The sequence below is a fragment of the Pituophis catenifer genome, unplaced genomic scaffold (assembly GCF_029215685.1).
Source record: "Pituophis catenifer annectens isolate HBS135680 unplaced genomic scaffold, rPitCat1.0.hap2 SCAF_2, whole genome shotgun sequence".
NCBI lineage: Eukaryota > Metazoa > Chordata > Lepidosauria > Squamata > Colubridae > Pituophis > Pituophis catenifer.
This window is the reverse complement of record NW_027256882.1, coordinates 26,661,171-26,685,457: the sequence shown is the minus strand read 5'-3', so window position 1 is coordinate 26,685,457 and position 24,287 is coordinate 26,661,171. Positions and strand designations below refer to the sequence as shown.

Below are 24,287 nucleotides of genomic sequence, written 5' to 3'. Positions count from 1 at the left end.
CACTGGACAACTGAGAATAACAAGGAACATTGAAAAGCAAAGCAAATTGAAGCAGAAATAAAAATATGTTCTATTTCCTTCAGAAAGCTGCAGAATTCCTCTACTTCATCAGCAGCTAAGAGTCAGAAAAGAGAAAATCATGAAGAGATTTGCAGCTGGAAAAAGTAGATTATATAGAATTTAAGAATACGTTACTCGAAAAGGTCAAAGGAGATCATTTTTCCGTTCAGAAAAAGAGGAAAATATTTGGAAGCCAGTGGGGAAGAAAATGTCAATTGGATAGTCACATATGACAGCCAGTAATGCAGGCACCAACAAAATAAGGAATCACACATATTTTTGACCTCCTCAAGAATGTCAGTGATGGAAAAGCTCCATAAATGTGCCTATTGTGGGAAAAGTAAAGAGTTCAAATCACAAGAGGATCTACACTGAACAAAAGCCATATAAATACTCTGAATGTGGCAAAACTTTAGTCAGAATAGCTCCTTTGCGATTCATAGAAAGATCCTCATAGTAGAGATGCCCTACAACTGCTCCCAATGTGGTAAATGCTTTTGCAAGCATGGCAACTTTGTGATACATCAGAGGACTCACACCAGGGAGAAACCATATGAGTGTCCAGATTGTGGGAAAAGTTTCATTGCAAATTCCCACCTGGTAAGACACCAGAGGACTCACACAGGAGAGAAACCCTTTGAATGTCCTGATTGTGGGAAAAGTTTCAGTGAGAATTCCAGCCTGGTGAAACACCAGAGGACTCACACAGGGGAGAAGCCCTTTGAATGTCCTGATTGTGGGAAAAGTTTCAGTCACAATTCCAACATGGTGAAACACCAGAGGACTCACACAGGAGAGAAACCCTTCAAATGTCCTGATTGTGGGAAAGGTTTCAGTGTCAATTCCAGCCTGCTGATACACCAGAGGACTCACACAGGAGAGAAACCCTTTGAATGTTCTGAGTGTGGGAAAAGTTTCAGTGTCAATTCCAGCCTGCTGATACACCAGAGGACTCACACAGGAGAGAAACCCTTTGAATGTTCTGATTGTGGGAAAGGTTTCAGTATCAATTCCAGCCTGCTGATACACCAGAGGACTCACACAGGGGAGAAGCCCTTTGAATGTCCTGATTGTGGGAAAAGTTTCAGTCACAATTCCAACCTGGTGAAACACCAGAGGACTCACACAGGAGAGAAACCCTTCAAATGTCCTGATTGTGGGAAAGGTTTCAGTGTCAATTCCAGCCTGCTGATACACCAGAGGACTCACACAGGAGAAAAACCTTTTGAATGTCCTGAATGTGGGAAAAACTTCAGTCTCAATTTCAGTCTGGTGAAACATCAAAAGACTCACACAGGAGAGAAACCCTTTGAATGTCCTGATTGTGGGAAACATTTCAGTCAGAATTCCAGCCTGGTGAAACACCAGAGGACTCACACAGGAGAGAAACCCTTTGAATGTCCTGATTGTGGGAAAAGTTTCAGTCAGAATTCCCACCTGGTGATACACCAGAGGACTCACACAGGAGAGAAACCCTTTGAATGTCCTGATTGTGGGAAAAGTTTCAGTCAGAATTCCAGCCTGGTGAAACACCAGAGGACTCACACAGGAGAGAAACCCTTCGAATGTCCTGATTGTGGGAAAGGTTTCAGTGTCATTTCCAGCCTGCTGATACACCAGAGGACTCACACAGGAGAGAAACCCTTTGAATGTTCTGAGTGTGGGAAAAGTTTCAGTCACAATTCCAACCTGGTGAAACACCAGAGGACTCACACAGGAGAGAAACCCTTTGAATGTCCTGAGTGTGGGAAATGTTTCAGTCAGAATGCCAGCCTGGTGAACCACCAGAGGACTCACACAGGAGAGAAACCTTTTGAATGTCCTGAATGTGGGAAAAACTTCAGTCTCAATTCCAGTCTGGTGAAACATCAAAAGACTCACACAGGAGAGAAACTACACAAGTGTCCAGATTGTGGGAAATGTTTCAGTTACCGTTCTTCCCTGGTGAACCACCAGAGGACTCACACAGGAGAGAAACCATATGAGTGTCCAGACCAGCAGAGTCAAACAATTTGATTGAGAGCCACATCAGGATTGTGGTTCATCTTGTGGGTGGGTGTGGTGGGGTGATGTCACATGGCCAGCTCGACATCTCTTGTGTCGTGGGGCGCCTGTGGTGGCCCAGGCAGGTCTGGGGGGATCCATTGTTAAAATATATATATTTTAATCGTATTTTAATGTTTGTAGTTTATGTTTTTACTTGGCTGTTCACCACCCTGAATCCTCAGGGAGAAGGGCGATATACAAATTTAACAATAAATAAATAAAGAAATAAATTCCCTGTGGTAAAACTATCCAGTGATAACGTTTATTAGGTTCTGAATGATTCACCGCAGGCACGGTAAATGCAAACTTTTCCTGATTAGGGGGGCATAGAGGAATGGAAAAGAAACAATCCTTTAAATCAATTACCATCACTTCATGGTCTTGGGGAATCAAATTAGGATTGGGCGTTCCGCACTGCAAGGGGCCCATAGGTTGAATACAGGCATTAACTGCACGGAGATCATGCAAAGAACGCCACTTGCCACTTTTCTTTTTTATCACAAACACAGGGGCTAGTGAACGGCACAACATGACCAGCGAACAGCTGATCTTTTACCAACTGGTGGAGAGCCGTCAATTTGTCGTGTGACATGGGCCATTGATCAATCCACACCGGCTCTTTAACCAGCCAAGTCAACGGGAGGGCAGTAGTCTCAATCCTCCAAAGTGAGGGTGGCCCCCAATTTACTGAGCAGGTCGCGCTCCCAAAGGCTGACATGTATATGTAATATAAAGGGGCGGACCTGAATGATCAAATCTGAATTAGGCAAGTGAGTTGAAAGAAACCGTGCACTTTGACAACCCCACACACCCCAGCAGGGCTCAGGTGGCAGGCCACTGCTTGGCAGAGATCACAAACATCCACTCCAGTGTCCTTACCCTGCAACACAATGATCTGGTGGGGCTGTTGGGATGTTATCGGGGTAGTGATGGCAGCTATGATGCAAGTGGCCAGGTTAGTGGAACTGAAGCCACCTTCCCATCTCTCCTTTTGCTCTCCTCCTGCTTCAACAAAATAAGGCAAAAACAGGAGTTGAGCAGGGCTAGAATAAATGGGCAAAATTTGGGGCAAATTGGTCCACTATTGAATATAAATAATCCCAGTGTAGTCCGAATCTATCACTCCAGGAATGACAAAAATACCATTTTTACCCATGCTTGACTGCAGAAGGACAAGCCCTACATAATTTTTTGTTAGGAGCAATTTCAACCAGACTTGGTACACAGATGACTTATTCTCTGGAAAAAAATACTGTGGGAGTAAGACCTCCCTAACACCCCTTGGAGTGTGTGCGCGTGTCTGTGTCTGTGTGTTCCAGCATAACTCTGGAACACCTCAAGCAATTTTAACCCAACTTGATACACAGATGTCTTACTCTCTGGAAAAAAATACTGTGGGGGTAAGTTACTCCTAACACCCCTCAGGGTGTGGGTGTGTGGGTGTGTTCCAACATAACTCTGGAATGCCTGGGCTGCTGAAATGAAAAGGAATGAATTATATCTATAGTGTCAAATGACAGTACTTTTGACAGCGATAGTGTGCATTTTGTATTCAAATTCTGTTAAGATTCAGCCTCTTGTGTCTTAAAATGGCTTCTAATGTACATCACAATGGAGTTGCCATGGTAACAGCTTCACAGTACTCCACAAGGGGGCTCCCTCTGGTAAGGGGAATTGATTCTTAAATAAACAAACAAACAAAAAATAACCCCCTAGGCCCTCAGCTTCAAGCAAACAGGGCAAGTTGTCGGGGGAGGTGCCTACTAATACATATAATCACCTGTAGAACTTTTCCCAGGCTGTTGCCAGGGCAATTAGGTCTCTAATTCTCACCACAGTGAGTGATGGCTTTTCACGTCTAATACAGGATTGGGATAAATAAATACCCTGCCAACGTCAGGTTATCAGCTAGTTGACTATGAAGGCTACTCCATTTCTTCTGAGGGATTCTTGCCTGCTGTAGTATACCTGATGGTCATCTGAATTAAATTCACCCATTCCTGTCCATTATAGTTCGCTGATTCCTAAGATGTCGATGTTCAGTCTTGTCATCTCTTGTTTGACCACGTCCAGCTTGCCTTGATTCATGGATTTTACATTCCAGGTTCCTATGGAGAATACATCTTTACAGCATCAGACTTTCCTTTCACCACCAGATACATCCACAGCTGAACATCCTTTCGGCTTTGGCCCAGTTGCTTTACTCTTTCTGGTGCTACTAGTACTTGCCCTCTGCTCTTCCCCAGTAGCATATTGGACACCTTCCGACCTAAGGGGCTCATCTTCCAGCGTCATATCTTTTTGCCTTTTGGTCCTCTCCATGGGGTTTTCATGGCAAAGATACTGGAGTGGGTTGCCATTTCCTTCTCCAGTGGATCACGTTTTATCAGAGCTCTCAGCTATGACCTGTCCGTCTTGGGTTAACAGCGTGTTGTCTGGGCACAATTTTAAGTAAAGATACAACAATAACCAGAATCATACTAGTAATCTTAAACATATCAATATTAATCACAGAATAATAATACAATTAGTTTATCCATCTTGCAAAATTTTCAATACAAATTTTTATTATCTTTTAAAAATCTGTTCAGTTTCTAACCTGTTTCTGTCAGTTAACCATTGGTAAAATAAATCCCATGTTAAAAATATTCTGTTTCTTCCTTTTCTTTTATCTTAAATGTCAGGCTATCTATCTTAGCACATTCTAATATTCTTTTTATTACACTTTCATTTGTTGGGACCTCATCATTTTTCCATTATTGTGCAAACACTATACTTGCTGCTTTTCCTACATGCAAAATTAAGTATTTATTCCCTTTATTATACTGTTCTGGTAATATACCCAGCAGGAATATTTCTGGTTTCAAATCTATATGTTGCTTTATCATTTTTTTTCTAACCAAGTATGTATTTTAGTCCAATATTTTTTTGTCTTTGGACATGTCCACCACATATGATAATATGAACCTGGTATCTGATTACACTTCCAACATTTAGCTGATAAATTTTCAAACATCTTTGCTAACCTCTCTGGTGATAAATGCCACCTATAAAATATTTTGTATGAGTTTTCCTTATAGGCCGTTGACATTCTAGAAAGTTAGCACCCACCCTTCTCCTCGAAGAATGAAATTTTCTATGAAATATTAAAAAGGCAGAATATTATATTTTCCCTAAAGGAGAAACATGTTTCTAAAGACATAAACTCAGAGCCTCAGCCCCCTGCCCTCCCAGCAGTTATTTTGGTGCCAAGCCAACTATCTACAAGACCAAAGACTGGGCCAGCTTATCTACAACACAAAAGACCTTCACCTCCAGGGTGATAGTAGTAGCCATCACACAAGATCCAAACCAGGCCATTAAGCCATAATCGGAATTTCCCAACACCCTTTCAGAACACAATCCTCTTCATTACATCATCACCCAGCAAGATTCAACTAAGCCTGGGACACAGACAGCCTACAAAGTTAGCTAAGACCCCCACCCCCAGGGAGTCTGACAACCAATAGGATACATTTCTTTCACTGGAAAAGGAAGCAAGTTCAAAACCCAAGAGAGGGTATAAATCTCTCTCTCTCTAACACCCATGTGCTCAATTGCCCAGGACCTCAAACCATGTGGTCCTGTCCACCATTAAACCATCTTTCCAAACAGCATCCATGTTTTCAGTGTTTTTCTCCCACTTGGAACTGAACCCAGATGGACATTTCTTCCAACAACATTGTTAGTTTACAATTTCTATCCCACAATATCTGCCATTTATTTAATTCTATTGAATAACCGAAGTTTTAGCCCATCTTATCATTGTTTCTTTCACTTGCTCTTCATCCATTTTAATATTCAGTAAGTAGCTATACATTTTTAAAATTGATTTTTCGCCTGTTCCTAGTAATAGCTGGTTTAGTTCTGCTGGCTCTTTATAGAAACCATACATTCTTGCATCTTTCTCATATCTTGATTGTATTTGCACATGTGGCCACCATGCTAAATCAATCCCTTGATTAGTCAGTTCTTGTTTAGATTTAAGTTCCCCTTTATAATTAAAATGTCCTTATACTTTACAATTTTTTCCATGTTAATCACATTCGAATGTATCAGTGCCTCCATCGTGGAGAGCCAGACTGGTATTTTCATATAAGGTCTTTCCTTAATTTCCCCTCATACTAACAGTAATGCATTTCTAAGAAGGTAGTATTTTTGTATATTGATTATGGAATTCCACATGTGGAGTTTCAGCCTTCTATCTTGGTGAACTCCAGATCAGTGGTGAAATCCAATTTTTTTTACTACCAGTTCTGTGGGTGTGGCTTGGTGGGCGTGGCCTGGTGGGTGTGGCAGGGAAACGATACTGCAAAATCTCCATTCCCACCCTACTCCAGGGGAAGGATACTGCAAAATGCTTGCTTTTTGAACTCTTGCTGTTCAATCTTGCAAGATCTGGGTATGGATGGTGTGCATGTGTTTTCAATTTTTTTAAAATGCTTTTATAATGTTTTTTTTTAAATTTATGTCACCGTTTGTATTATTTCTGTTGTAAGCCTCCCAGAGTCCCTTGGGAGTTGGGCGGCATAGAAATATGATTAATTAAATTAAATTAAATTAAATTAAAATCTCCATTCCCACCCCACTCTGGGGCCATCCGGAAGTGGTATTTGCCGGTTCTCCGAACTGCTCAAAATTTCCGCTACGGGTTCTTCAGAAACTGTCAGAACCTGCTGAATAGCACCCCTGCTCCAGATTTTGAACCTCAGAATTTCCCAGCCAATGTACAATTAGTTCTCAAGATGTAACTGTCACGGGGCCTACCAATTACACCTTGCAAAGGCCGTTAAGTGAGACTGCTTTGCTTAATTTCCCCCCACTGTCTGAAGGTGCAAGTTGTTAAGTGGAACACTGGCTACCTCAGGGTTGGGGGAAGGTCTTAGAGGCCTAGCGCAGGCCCAGGCTTTCCTTCCAAAGGCCTCCCATAACCCATCTCTTCGGCCTCTCCTTCCTAAAACAGGGTCCCTGTAGTCCTTAGGTCTAAGTCCGACCCACCACGCATCATAGCCTCATCCTCTGGGTCGTTTAAAAATCTCTGAACCTTATGTTGGGGAAGGAGGGTAGGACTGCATGACTGTGTCATGGAAGCAGCCATTATTTGCAGTTGCCTGTTATTCATCCCTGGGCCATGTGGTGTAATTGTGGAAGTGGCTGCCATTTTGCCAGGACTGCCTCAGGGACAAAGTGGCGGATGCTTCTGAGACATTGTTATGTGGGAGAGGGAGAAACTGCACCTTAACCCTGCAGACCGCATTAATGAATTGTAGGTGCACTGAAAATGGCGGCTGCCTCCCTCTGTGATGGGTGAAGGGCTTATGGATAGTAGTCCCAAGGAAAAAAGCAATGTAAAATTTCCCATGGAAAGGCTGTTCTACTTTGCAGGTCAGCCTGATGGAGAAGAGCTGTAGGAATATTGAGTTGAGGAGAAAAGGGATCGTGGCTTTGATCACAAGATCTCCAGGCTTATTAGCAACTCCTGCTGTGAACTCCTTTTCTTGGAGGTGCCTTTGATGGCTGCTGGGCAATAGCAGCACCATATTGCTGACGTATTTGTTGCATCCCCCTTGGTGGTGGCAATGTAAGAAAAAAATGTACAGTGGAAAATGTTTCATTTTTAAAAAAATGCATTGTTTAAGAAGAATAATTTTGACAAAGAAAAAATAGGTAGTGTCAGTATTGTTATTAGGGTAAGGCGAGATGCTTACTCGCCTCAAATTGCTAGATGGGCAGCAAATAAGTTTATTAATAAATAAATTTAATAATAAAAAGGTAACTGTTGCTGAGTTGTAAGGTCTCCATACATATAGTAGGTTTTTAAAGCACTCCAATTGTCAACCTACTTGTACTCTGTCTCTTGTACATTCCGCATCGCTAAATACCAATCTGTCTTCCTCAGCTTCCCTTCCTCCTTCAGTGTAAATATAAATTTTCAATCGTACATCAGTCTGGCCACTCTGTGGCTGTGATGATGTGAAAGTAGTGCCTAAATTTAGGATAACTTAGAATAGGCAGTACATGGAGGTAGTGCTTAGTTAATGACCCCTGGTGGCACTGAATGAAAAAAATTTATGACCAGTCCTCAAAGTTCCAACCAACCATCCCAGAATCCCCTGAACACCTGATTGCAATCCAACATATGGCAATCCGTTCATCCTATTATGATTTATGTTGATTACTTATTTAGTACCCTAATATGAGCCAGTAGTGTGCGGCAGCAGCCAAAAAAGCTAATACAGTCTTGGTGGTATATACAGAGGCATAGAATCAAAATCAGATGAAGAATTAGTACCGCTTTATAAAGCCTAATTAAGGCCACACCTGCAATACAGCATCCCGTTTTGGTAACCACATTACAAAAAAGATGTTGAGACTTTGGAAAAAGTTCAAAGAAGAGCAACTAAGATGATTAAAGGCCTGGAGACTAAAAGGTATGAGTGAAGAATGGTTGCAGGATTTGGGTTTGGCTAGTCTAGAGAAAAGAAGGACTAGGGGTGGGATATTTGCCCTCTGCTCTGCCCTCACTCCATATTGCATATCTACCTGCCTAGCCCTGTGCTGGTGGTACCACAGCAGACACTGGTGGACACTCCTACAGCCGACAGCAATCACTCCGGCTCTGCCATGCTTACAGAACAATAGCCACTTATCTACTTGCCAGCCTGTTTGCCAATTGCCCTCGGTCGGACTTGTGACTGTAGGCTGAGGTGTGGTTCTTAACTGAATTCGGCTTTTCCATTCACTTTACCTGTCAGAAGGTTGCAAAATGGGGATCACATGACCCCTGGACTCACAACAGTCATAAATACGAGTCAGTTGCCAAGGGTCTGAATTTTAATCACATGACCATGGAGATGCTGCAAAGGTCCTAACGGTGAAAAACGGTCATAAGTCACTTTTTCCAGTGCTGTTGTAACTTTCAATGGTCACTAAATGAGCTGTTGTAAGTCGAGGTCTACCTGTATTTATTGTCATGCATACTGCTGGAAAGTCCTTTGCACCTGGACCCAGTTTAACAGACGTTCTCAAAACCAGTTTAGGACCAGTTCTGAAGACTTTTTTGGGATTACAGTTATAACAAAGGCTAACTAAAGAGAACTTGTTCCAAAATGGAATCGTGATTGCAAATACATTTTTTGTTCCGTGTTGCTTTAAATCTGGGCTGTAAAATGAATTCTGCAGAAGGAAGCAGGGTTGGTTGGGAGATCATTTTACAATCAGGTTGGTCAAACTTTCCAAGAAGCTGAACGGGTTAAAAGCACAAAGTTCAGCAGCTAGAGTAGATCCAGAAATGTAGACTCCTCTTACTGAATTCCTTTTCCTGTAGCTCCTTTGGAGAAAACTTTGAGTTTGGTGTTGCCGTTCTTGAATTTTGCTGGGCGAATCTCAACAGTTCGGAAAGAGTAAGTTAAATTTGAAACTTTCAGAAAATGATCAGATCAGAAAATAAGAAATCCAGGAAGGGGGAGTGGGGGGGGGGGAGTTAAAGGGAAATTATCCTTGAGTAAATAATTTCTTTTTTAAAAAAAAAGCTGCACCTATTTAACGCTCTCCTGGTAAAGGAGAGGATACAACAGTTGGTCCTTGCGGAGCTCTCTCTTCCTACAGAAAATTGAGCCTCCATGTTCAAGCAGAGCACACAGCTCCGCAATCCAGGTGCGGGGAAAGGCATAAAAGGACGGCGCGGAGGCGTCACGCGTGTGGGGGACAAAATGACAAAAAGAGCATCGGGGCTATTGAGTTGCAAGCGGCGTCTCTTTATTCGATGAATCGTGACTCTATTGTCATGTTCACCAAAGCCTCGGATTAACAGAATAACAGGAGTTGGAAGAGACCTTGGAGGTCATCTACTCATTTAGCCGGAGCAGGGGGTTGGACTAGATAACCTCCAAGGTCCCTTCCAACTCTGTTACTCTTAGTCCAACCCCCTGCTCATACAGGAGAGCCTGTATCATTTCCGATGGATGGCAATCCAGTCTCTCCTTGAAAGCTTCCAGTGATGAAGCTCCCACAACTTCTGAAGGCAAACTGTCCAGATGACCTCCAGGGTCCCTTCCAACTCTGTTACTGTTACTGAGTGGTCAGTGGGGCACTTGAGTTTACTTCTGCATACCCCTTTTTCTGGTGACTCATAGATTCCCTACCCAGTTGATTCAATTTCATTCAAACACGGCAGTTGTTAAGTGAATGCTACATTGTTCACTAGGGATAGAAGCATGGGTTTCTGGCAAAAATGTAAATCGTGGTCATGTGACTGCAGGATGCTATGAAAGGCCACAACTGCAGGCTGGTTGCCAAGCACCCAAAATGTCCTGTGACCCTGGGTGGAGCCCCTCCCCCCCAGTCCTCAGAAGTTCAAATCTGGGTCATAAGTTGTTTTTTGAATGGTTGCTAAATGGCTGGTCATAAGGCGAGGACTATCTGTAAGTCACAGGCTTGGTGTTGTCGCAGTTCTGTGTCTACCATCTGCACAGCTATAGAAGAGCAATGTTCTCAATAGCAGTAATTGCAAGAGGGATCCTGGAATCTGAGTGGACAATCACTTCAATGTGAGCCAGCAGTGTGTGGCAGCTGTTAATAGAGCCAAGGCAGTGGTGGGCTGCAGTAACAGAGGGATAGAATCAAGATCACGTGAAGTATTAGTATCACTTTATAAAATCTTAGTAAGGCCACATTTGCAATATTGCACCCAGTTTTAGTCACCGTGATATAAAAAAGATTTTGAGACACAGGAAAAAGTGCGCAGAAAAGAGCAACAAAGGTAGAGGTGAGCGGAGGCTAAAATATCCGATAAGCGGGTGCAGGAACTGGGTATGTGTAATTTAATGCAGAGAACGGCTAAGGGTGACATGATAGCAGGCTTTCTTTTTTCTTTTTTTTTTTTAACAAAAGTTTTTTATTTTCTATATTCAAACAACCAAACATTATCATACATCATTTTATCCCCACCCAACCCCCCCTCCCCAATCCCCCCCCCTGACTTCCCAGAGCAAAAACAGGATATAGCATTTAACAAACATAAGATAAAATATGCTAACTATTACAGAATTCAAAACTCTCTCACACTTATTAACTCCCCTTTTAAAAATTATACTTCAACCTTCCTTTTATAAATTCTCTTATCACATTTCACATTTGTAAAAAAAAACAAAAACATAATCTTATTTTAAATGTTTTAAAATCTCTTAATACATTAGCAGAACATTCTCCAAAATATAAGTTTCAAAAATTTCAAAAAATTATCCATTAAATTTTAAGTTATCCACCTTTAAACTTCAATACTTTAAAACTACCATAAAATTCAAAAGTTATCCAACTTTAATTAAATCTTTTAACATCATGAGACAATCTCCAAAATATGACCAGTCTTTCTTTCTTTTTATATTTTTTTACCTTTAAACTTCAATACTTTAAAACTACCATAAAATTCAAGTTTTCCAACTTTAATTAAATCTTTTAACATCATGAGACAATCTCCAAAATATGACCAGTCTTTCTTTCGTTCTATATTTTTTCCAGTCCTTCTTCAACAATACTTTCTTCTTCAGCATTGCTCCTCCCCCTGCTTTTATTTTCAAAAATTTTTGGGTTTGAAATTGTAGTTGGTATGTCTTAGGAATTCGTTCTCTTCTTGGGATTGTTTCCTTTAATTTGAAGCCCCCATTTCGACTCTTCCTGCATTTGTAATCCATCAGTTCGTTCCTTATATATTGATTCTGTCTGTAGAGCCAAAACTTGTCAAAATATTTATCAACCTGCAGGAAAGAGTCTTCTTGCTGCCTCTCGGTTAATTGAATGGAAGCCTCTTCCCACACTCAGTTAATTGAATGGAAACCTGTGTTTTCGATATAATAACCTCCATTTTAGCCCCAGCAATGTCTCTTCTATCCTCCAAAGGCGCATTGTCCTGATTAATTTCTTCCTCTTTTCCAGCCAGCAAGTCATTATTATTCCCCAATTTAAAATCTTGAATAGTTCTTTTTTTTTTTATTGCAAAAGTTTTACAATTACATTTTCGCCCCACTTTTCCCCCCCCAACCCAACCCACCCCACCACCCCCACCCTAACCCCCCCAACCCCCCCTAACCCTCCCCCCCTGACTTCCACAGAATATAATCCCATCAAAATCCCCCCCCTTTTTTTATAAAAACTTGAGCCCCTCAAACCCCCTATAATTTTTTCCCTCTTCATAATTCATACATACATTTCTATTTCTATATAACTTTCAATGAAAAACAATTTGATACTTCCTAACTTGGTATTTTTTTTGCACATAGTCTATCCATTTTTTCCATTCCCATTCATAAGTCTCTTGTGAGCGATCTTTTAGGTATGCTGAAATCTTCGCCATCTCCGCAAAACTGGCCATCTTGAGAGTCCATTCTTCAATAGTGGGTAAGGCTGCATTTTTCCAATATTTACCTATCAATAATCTCGCTGCTGTTATCATGTACAATATCAACTTAGTTTCGTCCAGTGTAAAACCCTTAACTATACCCAATAAAAACAGTTGTGGAGAAAATTGAATTTTTTTCTTCAAAACATTCTGCATAACCCACCATATTTTTATCCAAAAAGCCTTAACTTTCTTACAATTCCACCAAACATGATAATATGTAGCATCTAAACTGTCACATCTCCAACATTTTGGCTGAACATTAGGATACATATAGGATAATTTCTTGGGATCTAAATGCCATCTGTAAAACATTTTATAAAAGTTTTCCCTCAAGTTCTGCGATTGTGTAAATTTAACATTCTGAACCCATATTTTCTCCCATGTTTCCAACATTACTGGTTCTGCAAAATTCTGTGCCCATTTAATCATACAATCTTTAACCAGTTCAGTTTCTGAATCCCTTTCTAACAAAACATTGTATAACCTTTTAATATGCATTGGACCTTTCTCTTTTATATGTCTAACCAATTCTTCCTCATGCAACATAATACCAGTTTTTTGGTCCTCTTTCCATCTCTGTTGAAGTTGATTATATTGTAACCAGGTTAAGTTAATCCCTTCGTCCAACAGTGTCTCTAATGTCTTTAGTTGCCATCTGCCCGCATCTGTAAAAAGAACTTCTTTATATAACCCCCCCCCGAGTGACATTATATTTGTATTCCACATGATATGACCAAGATCCAACCATAACGGTATTTTGTAATCCCATTTAAATCGGTGCTTCTTCCAAACTCTCATCAACGAGTCTCTAAGTATATGGCTTTTGAACACTTTATCCACTTTGTTTTCATAAAATAAGTAAGCATGCCAACCAAGATCCAAATCGAAGCTTTCTATGTTCAATATTCCAGTCTTTTTCCTTCCAAACCAATCGCTTGCTTGAGTCAAAGCTGCTGCTTCATAATATATCTGTAGGTTTGGAAGTTTAAGGCCTCCCCTCTCTGGGGCATCTTGCATAATTTTTAATTTCACTCTCGGTTTTTTCTCATTCCAAACAAACTTGTTCACTCCACTTTGCCATTCTTTCAGTTGTTTATCACTTTTAAGCACCGGAATCATTTGAAACAAAAAAAGAAATCTTGGCAAAATGTTCATCTTAACTGCTGCTATTCTTCCAAGTAGCGAAAGCTGTAACTTTTTCCAAGTCTCCATATCTTTTCGAACATCTCGCCATAGCACTTCATAATTGTTTTGAAATAATTTCATATTTGATTCTGCCACCTGAATTCCTAGATATTTAACCTTTGGTACAATCTCAAAACCTGCCATCCTTTCAAGTTCATGTTTTCGATCTTGTGTCATATTTTTAACTATCATCTTAGTTTTTTTCTGGTTCAGTCTAAACCCTGATACTGTACCATAATCTTTTATAATGTCTTTCATCTGGATTATTGATTCCATCGGCTGTGAAAGGGTAACAACCAGATCATCTGCAAATGCCCTTAGTCTGTAATCCTCTTGCCTTATCACTATGCCTTTCAAATTGTTCGAATCCCGTATTATGTTCAACAAGACTTCTAGTGTTAAAATAAATAACAAAGGGGATAACGGACAACCTTGTCTTGTTCCTTTCTCAATTTTAAAATCTGTTGTCAAACTTCCATTAATAATAATCTGTGCCTTTTGCTCTTGATAAATTGCTGATACCGCTTGTATAAATTGATCCCCAAAGTCCATCTTTTTCAAAGTCTTTAGTAGAAAATTCCAATCCACTCTATCAAAGGCCTTCTCCGCATCCAAAAAAACCAGCACTGCAGGGATCTGTTTATTCTTCTCAAGATATTCCAATAAATCTATAACTTGCCTTACATTGTCCTTCATATATCTGCCCTCTATAAATCCCGCTTGATCATCATGAATCACCTTTTGAATTACTGGCATCAACCTGTTGGCTAGTACTTTTGCATAAATTTTATAATCATTATTCAAAAGAGATATTGGTCTATAATTCTCCGGTTTTTTTGGACCTGCTTGCTCTTTTGGTATCAAAGAAATATAAGCTGTTTTTCATGATGGGGGTATTTTACCCCCTTGTTGTATATTGCAGAATAAGTCTCTAAGTTGTTCCACCATTTCTGCTTGCAAAGTTTTATAGTACACTGCTGTCAGACCATCTGTTCCCGGAGCTTTGGCAGTTTTCAGTTGTTTAATTGCTGCAATTATTTCCTCCACTGTTATAGGGTGATTCATTCTTTCCTTTTGTTGATTAGTAACTTTTGTAACTCTTTTATTTTCTAGTTATTTTTCTATAAGTCCATTCTGTATATCATCTTTAACATATAGTTTGGTATAATAATCTACAAAAGCTTCTTTAATTAATTTTTGTTGAAAAATTTCTTTCCCTCCAATATCAATACAGTCGATGGTCCGCATACTCTGTTTCTTCCTTAATGTATAGGCCAGCCATCTGCCCGGTTTGTTGGCATTACAGAATGTATTGTGCTTTGCATATTGTAAGTTTGTTGCAACTTGATCCGCCATAAGCATTTGGAATTGATCTTTCAAAAGTTTTATTGCTCCACGTATTCTTTCATCTGCTGGATTTTTGATAAGTAACTGTTCTTTTTTCTTTATTTCTACTTCAATTTCTGATCTTTTCTTTTGTCTATTCAGTTTATGTTTAGAATTCATATGAATGAGTACCCCTCTCATATACGCTTTGCTTGCATCCCAGACAATTTCAATAGGGGTACTCTTGTTCAAGTTAATTTCAAAAAATTCTTTCATCAGCTTCTTAAGTTCTATTATATTTTTTTCATATCTAAATAAATTTTCATTTAATCTCCATGATCTTCTCTCAATTTTTCCAATCTCAATTTCTATCCATACTGGGCTGTGATCAGATAAAATTCTTGGAAAGATTTTAGTCCTTCTTGTTTTAACAAGTAGATCATTTGATAATAAAATAAAATCAATCCTTGAAAAGGATCTGTGTCTGTCAGAAAAAAAAGTATAGTCCAAGTCTTTTGAATTGTATATTCTCCAAACATCTTTTAATTCCAAATCTTCTTTCATGTCAAAAAAAGTTTGTGGTAATCTAATCCTAGACTTCGCCAGACTTTTTTTATCTAATTTAGAGTCAATTATTCCGTTCCAGTCTCCCATAATCAAAATAGATCTATAATCCCACTGCAATATTTTAGTATGCAAAATTTTATAAAAATGATCCTGTTGTTGGTTAGGAGCGTAAATTCCAATCACAAGAATTTGACCAAGTACAGTATGCAGTTCAATTGCTACAAACCTACCACCTTCATCCACTTTTATAATTTTAGCTGATAATCTTTTATTTATATATATAACCACACCATTCTTTTTCTCCAGATTTGAAGCTATAAAATGTAATCCTAATTTGGAGTTTATCAAATATTTTTGATCTTGCATTCTAATATGAGTTTCTTGTAAACAAATTATATCATTATTAAATTGTTGCAAATATGTAAATATTTTCTTTCTTTTCTGTGGTGAGTTCAGACCATTCACATTCCATGACAAAAACTTAACCATCATGCAAACTTTTTTGAAGCAACGAGCAGAATTGCCGGATGTCTTCCGAGGCCACCGACTTTGCTCTCCCCATGGCTTCACTATATTCTGTAGTACTCTTAGCTCCTTTTTTGTATTGTTGTGCCTTAGCTCTTTCTTGCAATTGTTTTTCTTTGAGTTGTTTTGAAACCGCACGAGTTATTCGCTGGTCTTTAGCTTCAGCCATACGAGCTAGATCCAAAGCCACATCTCTTGTAGTCAAAATTGGAGAGGATTCTAACAGGGGCTCCTCCAGAAAACCTCCTGTAGCTCCCTGCGCTTCTATTGGATCTAATTCAGCCTGCTTAAACTGGGCTTCCAACTCTTGCTGGGGTTGCTTCTCCTTATCACTCTCCTTTATCTCCAATACAGTAGATGAACGTGGAGATGGTGATCTCTCCTTAAAAACAGTGTGATAAAAATGTTCCGCCTTTTCAACAGTATTCAGTCGATATCTTTCCCCATGATACTTCAAAATTATACCCATTGGAGCATCCCACCGAAATGGTATCTCTAATTTATTTAATTCCTTTACTAAAAAACCAAAATCTTTTCTATCTTTCAGCATCTTTGGGGGTAATTCTTTATAAATTCCAACTTGAGTTCCCTCCACTTGCACAGAGGAAAGAAAAGATTTTTGCAGAATATCATTTCTCATTCTTCTATCAGTAAAGTATATCACCACATCTCTTGGTAGTTGTCTTTGTCTGGCCACCCACGAATTCACTCTGTAAATTTTGTCTATTTTGTAAAAAATCTCGTCAGAATTAATTTTTAACAGCACAGCCAAGGCATCAGCACAAACCTGTCTCAAATCTTGCCGGTCACTCTCTTTAATACCTCTAATTCTTATAGCAAATTCCATGGACCGGAATTGCATCATCGTAATCTCGTCTTCGACTCTCTGCATTTTATTATCCACATCAGCAATTTTAAAATCAGTATCTTTTATTTTAACATTGACTTCTGCTTTAAAATCTTCCAATTTAGAGTCCACTTTAATAATAATTTCTGACAAGCCAGAGACCACATCTGATAATTTATCAGTCACTTTATCATAATTTTCTTTCACCAATTTTTTCACTTCACTAATTTCCTGCTTAATTTCTTGTTGAGATTTTTGAAATTTATCATCCATTTCCTGTTGAGATTTTTGAAATTTATCATCCATTTCCTGTTGGGATTTTTGAAAATTGTCATCCAAAGCCTGAGTAATAAATTTTTTTAAATTTTCAAAGTCAAACTGCTCTTCAGGCTTATGTGTGGGGGATCCCGCCCCCGCTGCCTTGCTTTCCTGTTTTTTAGTAGCCATTTTGCCACGTAGGTCAGATTTTCTAAAAGGAGAAATCCTTTTTCCTTTTCCAACACCACAAAGTCCTCTAAAAAAATCCCCCAGTTTTAAAGCAAGTTAGAAGTAGAATTAAACTGTGAGATCAGCTTGTTTAGAAAGGGATTTCCCCCCCCCTCTTCTCCTGTGCTTGCTACAAACAGCGCAACAATGTAGCTTATTGGAATAACTTCAGGAAATCACTTTCCCTTTCAGCTTGTTAACTTGTTAACGCTGGAGCGGCGCCATCTTTTCAAGCCGCTTCCGCTCGTGTTATTTTTTAGTAAAATCGGGAAATCACAAAGAGAAAGAATACTTGCAGTTCCTTGGTTTGAGGGTTCAGGTTTTCTTTTAGTTGGTAAAATTAGTTTCAATCAATTTTCGTGTTTGCTGCTGCCGGCTTGCTCTGCAATGAGCAGAGTCGTCCCACGCCACTCGGAGTCTTCGCAAGTTGAAAGGGAGCCGTGCCTGTTTCCCCCCCAATAGCAAACTTCTGGGGGTTCACAGGGGCTCAACCTGCGCCTTGCTTGCTCTCTCCTTCAAATCCTACAGATTCTGGAGTCATGGGGCTGGAGCTCCTAAAAGGAGCTCCGTCGGCGTTTCGCAGAGCTTCGCAGTCTTTCAGTAGTTGAGGGGCTGACGCAGAAAAGGGGGTCGACCTATTCCCCAAAGTGCCTGAAAGTAGGACAAAACGTAACAGAGGGAGAATTTTATATATATGTGTGTATAGATATATATATATAAAAATCCAACCTAGAATTAGGAAGAAATTGTCAGTGACAACAATCAGTGGAACAAATTGCCTCTCAACCTGTGGTTGTTCCATCAGTGGAAGCTTTTAAGAGGAGACTGGAGAGCCATTTGACTGGGATGATATAGGTTCTCCTGCTTGGAGAGTTGGTCCCTTCCAACTCTTACTCTGTAATTCTGTAAGAACTTCATGAACATTTAGGGCTCAGCATGTAGCTCATCTTCAGAAGCTTAAGTAGCTTCACATTTCACTCCTTTACTTGGCTCTGTTGCAAAGATAGGTTGCTAGGAGTCTAAAACGACTTGATAGCATATAATCAGTGACAACATCTTGCAAACGCTTTAGGCAGAGATGGGACAAGCGTGTTTTTTCGCCTCCGGTCAGGAGATGGCGGTCACTTCTGCGACTACAAAGCCATCAATACAGTAGCTGCATCTGTGGTTGATCCTTAAAGGAGTTAAAACCATCAAGTACTGTATTGCTAGAAAGGATTGAGGAAGAAGAGAAGCACAGAGGAACTTCCTGTACCGGATCCCTCATGGGTGGAAGATGGCTTGCAGAGCGACTTTTGTGCTCTTCTAAAAGTTGAAGCATCAGCTGGAAAGTGAGTTGAGGGCAAGTTGGAGGAGAGGCCAGAAGAAAGTTGGGCTATTTGGTTTGGATGCTGCCAACCGATGCACATTTATGATGGTCACAACATCCCACCATCATGATCCCCATTTTTGACCTTCCCAGCTTGTTTCTCATAGGCAAAGTTAGTGAGGATGGCAAGAAATTGCAAGTGACAGTCATGTGAAACTGCCTTTAACAACCCACAGTGGTTTGCTTAACAACTCCTGAGGAACAGATGTAAGTTGGCAGTTATGTGACATCATGCTTCATGATCGGGCTGCTTAGTGACACAGATCCCAGTCCCAAATGTGAGGACTCCTTGAAAGGGGATGTCACCAGAGGAATTGTGGACAGAAGGACAGTATTTTCTTATTTGGAGCTGAGGACTTCCATCGGTATAACTGGTGTTTCAAATTTTGCAAAGGCTTTAGGCATCATTTCCTCAGTTAAAGCCCCCACATCTCTAAATTTAGCTGAGAAGGTTTAATTGTAACCATTTTGGGACATTTTTCAGGCTGAAAACATGGATTTTTCACATATATACATTTGTAGGTGTAAATGTAATTCTCTCTGCAGTTGGATAATCTGCAGTTGGATAATCTATCCCCAGTACTTCTAGATATTCAGTCATGTGAAAAACAATGTACACCCTCTTTGAGTGGTATAGTTTTATGTATCAGGACATACTAAAAATCATCTCGTCTTTACACTCTTAAAAGTAGGTAAATACAACTTCAGATGAACAACAAGACGCCTAGAGAGCGGTTGGAGGGCCAGTCTAGCTGAATCTGACCGAACACTGGTAAGGTCGCATATTAAGACCTACCTAGTGGCGATAAAGACGGCAAAGTTTAATTACTTTTCCGCCTCTATTGCGTCATCAGGGAATCGTCCGGCTGCCCTGTTCAGGGTAACCCGCTCCTTGCTCGATCCAGGAACGCGGGAGGATCTCTTGGAAGGCAGGACGGAGGATTTCGGACAATACCTGTAGGACAAAATCGCTCAGATCCGGGGGGATTTGGACTCTGACTGGGTAGATCAGGGCAGGGTGACGAGGAATAGTCTTGAGAATGTTACCTGGGAGGAGTTTGATGCTGTGACTCCCGATGATGTGGACAGGATTTTGGGGAGACTTAGTGCGGCCACATGTTTACTGGACCCGTGTCCCTCCTGGTTGGTACTGGCCTCCCGGGAGGTTACACGAGGCTGGCTCCAGGGTGTTATCAACGCTTCGTTGAGTGAGGATCACTTTCCTGCCGCCTTGAAAGAGGCGGTGGTGAGGCCTCTCCTCAAGAAGCCATCCCTGGATCCGGCAATATTAGCCAACTACCGTCCTGTCTCCAACCTTCGCTTCATGGCGAAGGTTGTTGAGAGTGTGGTCGCGCGACAGTTCCCGCAATTCCTGGAGGAAACATCCTATCTAGATCTGTTCCAGTCGGGTTACAGGCCCGGGCACAGCACGGAAACGGCATTGGTCGCATTGGTTGATGATCTCTGGAGAGCTCGGGACAGGGGTTGCTCCTCTGTTCTGGTCCTGTTAGATCTCTCAGCGGCTTTTGATACCATCGACCATGGTATCATGCTGCACTGGTTGGAAGAGTTGGGGATGGGGGGCACCATGTTACGGTGGTTCTCCTCCTTTCTCTCCGACGGGTCGCAGTTCATATTGGCAGGGGGGCAGAGGTCGACCTCGAGGCCTCTTATATGTGGAGTGCCTCAAGGATCGGTCCTCTTGCCCCTCCTGTTCAACATTTATGTGAAGCCGCTGGGCAAGATCATCCGTGGCTTCGGGGTGAGATACCACCAGTACGCTGATGACACCCAGCTGTACATCTCCACCCCAGGCCACCCCAAGGATGCCCTTGAAGTGATGTCCCAGTGCCTGGAGGCTGTGCGGATCTGGATGGGGAGGAACAGGCTCAAGCTCAACCCTTCCAAGACTGAGTGGCTGTGGCTCCCGGCATCCCGATATAGTCAGTTAACCCCATCACTGACTATTGGGGGCAAGTCGTTGGCCCCCACAGAGAGGGCTCGCAATCTGGGAGTCCTCCTGGATAGGCAGCTGTCCTTCGAGGAACATCTGATGGCTGTAACCAGGGGGACCTTTTGTCAGGTTCGCCTGATTCGCCAGTTGCGGCCCTTTCTTGATCGGGATTCCCTGTGCACAGTCACTCATGCCCTCGTCACCTCTCTCCTTGACTACTGCAACGCTCTCTACATGGGGCTCCCCTTGAAGAGCACCCGGAGGCTCCAACTGGTCCAGAACGTAGCAGCGTGGGTAGTGACAGGAGCAGCATGGCGCTCCCATGTAACACCGCTCCTGCGTGAGCTGCACTGGCTCCCGGTGGTCTTCCGGGTGCACTTCAAGATGTTGGTTATCACCTTTAAAGCGCTCCATGGCATAGTGCCTAGCTATCTTCGAGACCGCCTGCTGCCACCGACGACCTCCCATCGACCCGTGCGCTCCCACAGAGAGGGCCTCCTCGGGGTGCCATCAGCCAAACAGTTCAGGCTGGTGACCCCCAGGGGGAAGGCCTTCTCTGTGGGGGCACCTACCCTCTGGAATCAGTTGCCCCCAGAGATAAGGAGAATCCAAGACTTCAGTACCTTCCGCCGTGCCAATAAAACCTTCTTTTTCCAGCAAGCCAGGCTGGCCTAATTTTTTACGTGTTTTTAATTGTTTTGTTTATCGTTTTTAATTAATGGGGCCAAATTCATATATATCTTTTAATTGTATTTTAATATTTGTACTTGATGTTTTTACTTGGCTGTTCACCGCCCTGAGTCCTCAGGGAGAAGGGCAGTATACAAATTCAAAATAAAATAAAATAAAAATAAAAATAAACAACACATGACATATTACATCACATCATCATCAATGGTGTGTTTCCCTTACCTTTGCTAATGATTCATGCACATGCACCACTTCTGCGCATGCACAGAGCATATTTGATGAGGTCCGGGCGGGTGGGCGAAGCCTCCTGCCACTGCTAATACTGGTACAGCTGAACCGGGCCGAACCGGTACCAATCCAGCACTGATCACCTTGTATTTTACAAAAGAAAAGCCAGTAGCTAAGAAGAAATCGTAGTAGTTTATGCTAACTGGAAAGAAAAGGATTGCAACGGAAGCAAAATAGGCCTGATTTCTTCTTAGTCCCACTAGCACTAGCTTTACATTAGTGTTGTGCTGGTAGAGCAAAGAAGAAATCTCATCTCTTTTGCTTCCATGGCAATCCTTTCCTCCTCAGCCAGGGTAAATCACTAATGCTGGCTGGAGTGAAAGGATTGCCATCGAAACAAAAGAGTTTATCTTTCTTCTTCTTGATTACACCATGTGGCCCAGCTGACTTCCTCAGCTCGTCAGAAATTTAGTAAGTGAATGGTGATGGGGGAGTGGGGTTGGGGAGGAATGCATAGTATATTGCAAAGCAGACCAACATACTGGGGTCTGGGGATTGTGAGGACTGACTGGGCAAGATGGAAGGGAAATAGATGGGTGGGTATGCTGCAGCATGTCTGCAGTTAAGGAGTCAAGGACTCCCGGGGTGGGAGGCGCTGCAAAAATTCAACTTTGAAGCAGATTCGTATTTAGCAATTGGGAGAGTGTTGTAACTTAAACAGTCGTTGAATGGCCTGTCGTACCTAAAGGATTACCTGTACTTCTTTTTTTCACATCTTCTGCAACCCACCAGGGTTTCCACGCATTGCATCAGTCGAGGTCACAGGGGAGGGGTGGGGGAGTAGTGGTTATTATTAGAGAAGGCCTTAGGCCGAGGGAGACCACTGTTCCTAAGACATCCAGTTGTGAGTCCCTCCTTGTGAAGTGGGGCCACGGGGTTCAGATGGGTTTGCTGATCACGTACCTGGCTCCCTGCCACGTGGCGGCAGCCCTGCCCGAGCTACTCAACGTTATCGCTGCGGTGGCGGTTGATACCCCCAGACTTATGGTCATGGGGGATTTCAACCTGCCATCCGTGGATGAGGCGTCTGAGGTGGCTCGGGAGTTCATGGCTTCCATGACGGCCATGGACCTGACCCAACTAATTCATGGCCCTACGCACACTGGGGGAAACACACTGGACTTGGTTTTTGTCTCTGGACAGTGGTTGAGTGATCTTGAGATAGGGGATATAGTCATCGAGCCCTTGTCATGGTCAGATCACTCTCTCCTTCGCCTTGACCTTCGAACCGCGGCACCCCGCTGCAGGGAGGCGGAACTGATAAGATGGTACCGCCCCAGGCGCCTGATGGAACCAGATAGGTTCCAGATGGAGCTTGGGCCAATCCCGGAGATTCTGGCTCACGCCTCGACTGGAGACCTAGTGGCCGCCTGGGATAGGGCGGCTGCTGGAGCCCTGGACCGAGTCGTGCCTTTGCGGCCTCTGACCTGGCGCCAATCTCGCCTGGCTCCTTGGTTTACTGAGGAGCTGAGGGAGATGAAGCGCCGGAAAAGACGCCTAGAGAGCTGTTGGAGGGCTAGTCTTTCTGAATCCAACCGAACACTGGTAAGATCTCATATTAGGAGTTACCTAGTGGCGATAAAAGCAGCAAAATGCACTCATTTTGCTGCTCTTGTTGCGTCATCAGATAATCGCCCGGCCGCCCTGTTTAGGGTGACCCGCTCCCTGCTCCACCAGCAAGCGCGGGAGGACCCCTTGGAGAGAAGAGCCGAGGATTTTGTTCAGTATCTGCATGACAAAATCACTCAGATTCGGGCAGGTCTGGACTCCGACTGGATAGATCCAGCGAGGGTGACGGAGGCAGGTCTTGAGACTGTTATCTGGGATGAGTTTGATCCTGTGACCCCAGATGACGTGGACAGGATTCTGGGTAGATTGAACGCGACCACATGTTTGTTGGACCCGTGCCCCTCCTGGTTAGTGCTGGCTTCCCGGGAGGTGACGCGAGGCTGGCTCCAGGGGATTATAAATGCTTCATTGGGTGAAGGTGTCTTCCCCGCCGCCCTGAAAGAGGCGGTGGTAAGGCCCCTCCTCAAGAAGCCTTCCCTGGACCCGGCAGTATTGGCTAATTATCGTCCAGTCTCCAACCTTTGCTTCTTTGCGAAGGTTGTTGAGAGTGTGGTTGCGCGACAGCTTCCCCAGTACCTGGATGAAGCGTCGTATCTGGATCCGTTCCAGTCGGGCTTCAGGCCTGGGTACAGCACGGAAACGGCATTGGTCGCGTTGGTTGATGATCTCTGGAGGGCTCGGGACAGGGGTTGTTCCTTTGTCCTGGTCCTGTTAGATCTCTCAGCGGCTTTTGATACCATCGACCATGGTATCATGCTGCACCGGCTGGAAGGGTTGCGGGTGGGAGGCACCGTTTTACGGTGGTTCTCCTCCTTTCTCTCTGACTGGTCGCAGTCTGTGTTGACAGGGGGGCAGAGATCGACCCCGAGGCCCCTTATATGTGGGGTGCCGCAGGGATCGGTTCTCTCGCCCCTTTTGTTCAACATTTATGTAAAGC

General features: G+C 42.5%; 1 pseudogene; it reads left to right on the top strand.

The window, feature by feature from the left end:
- Positions 1-493: 493 nt before the first annotated feature.
- Positions 494-24,287, top strand: part of LOC139311892 (zinc finger protein 208-like) — a 105,914-nt pseudogene continuing 82,120 nt past the window's right edge.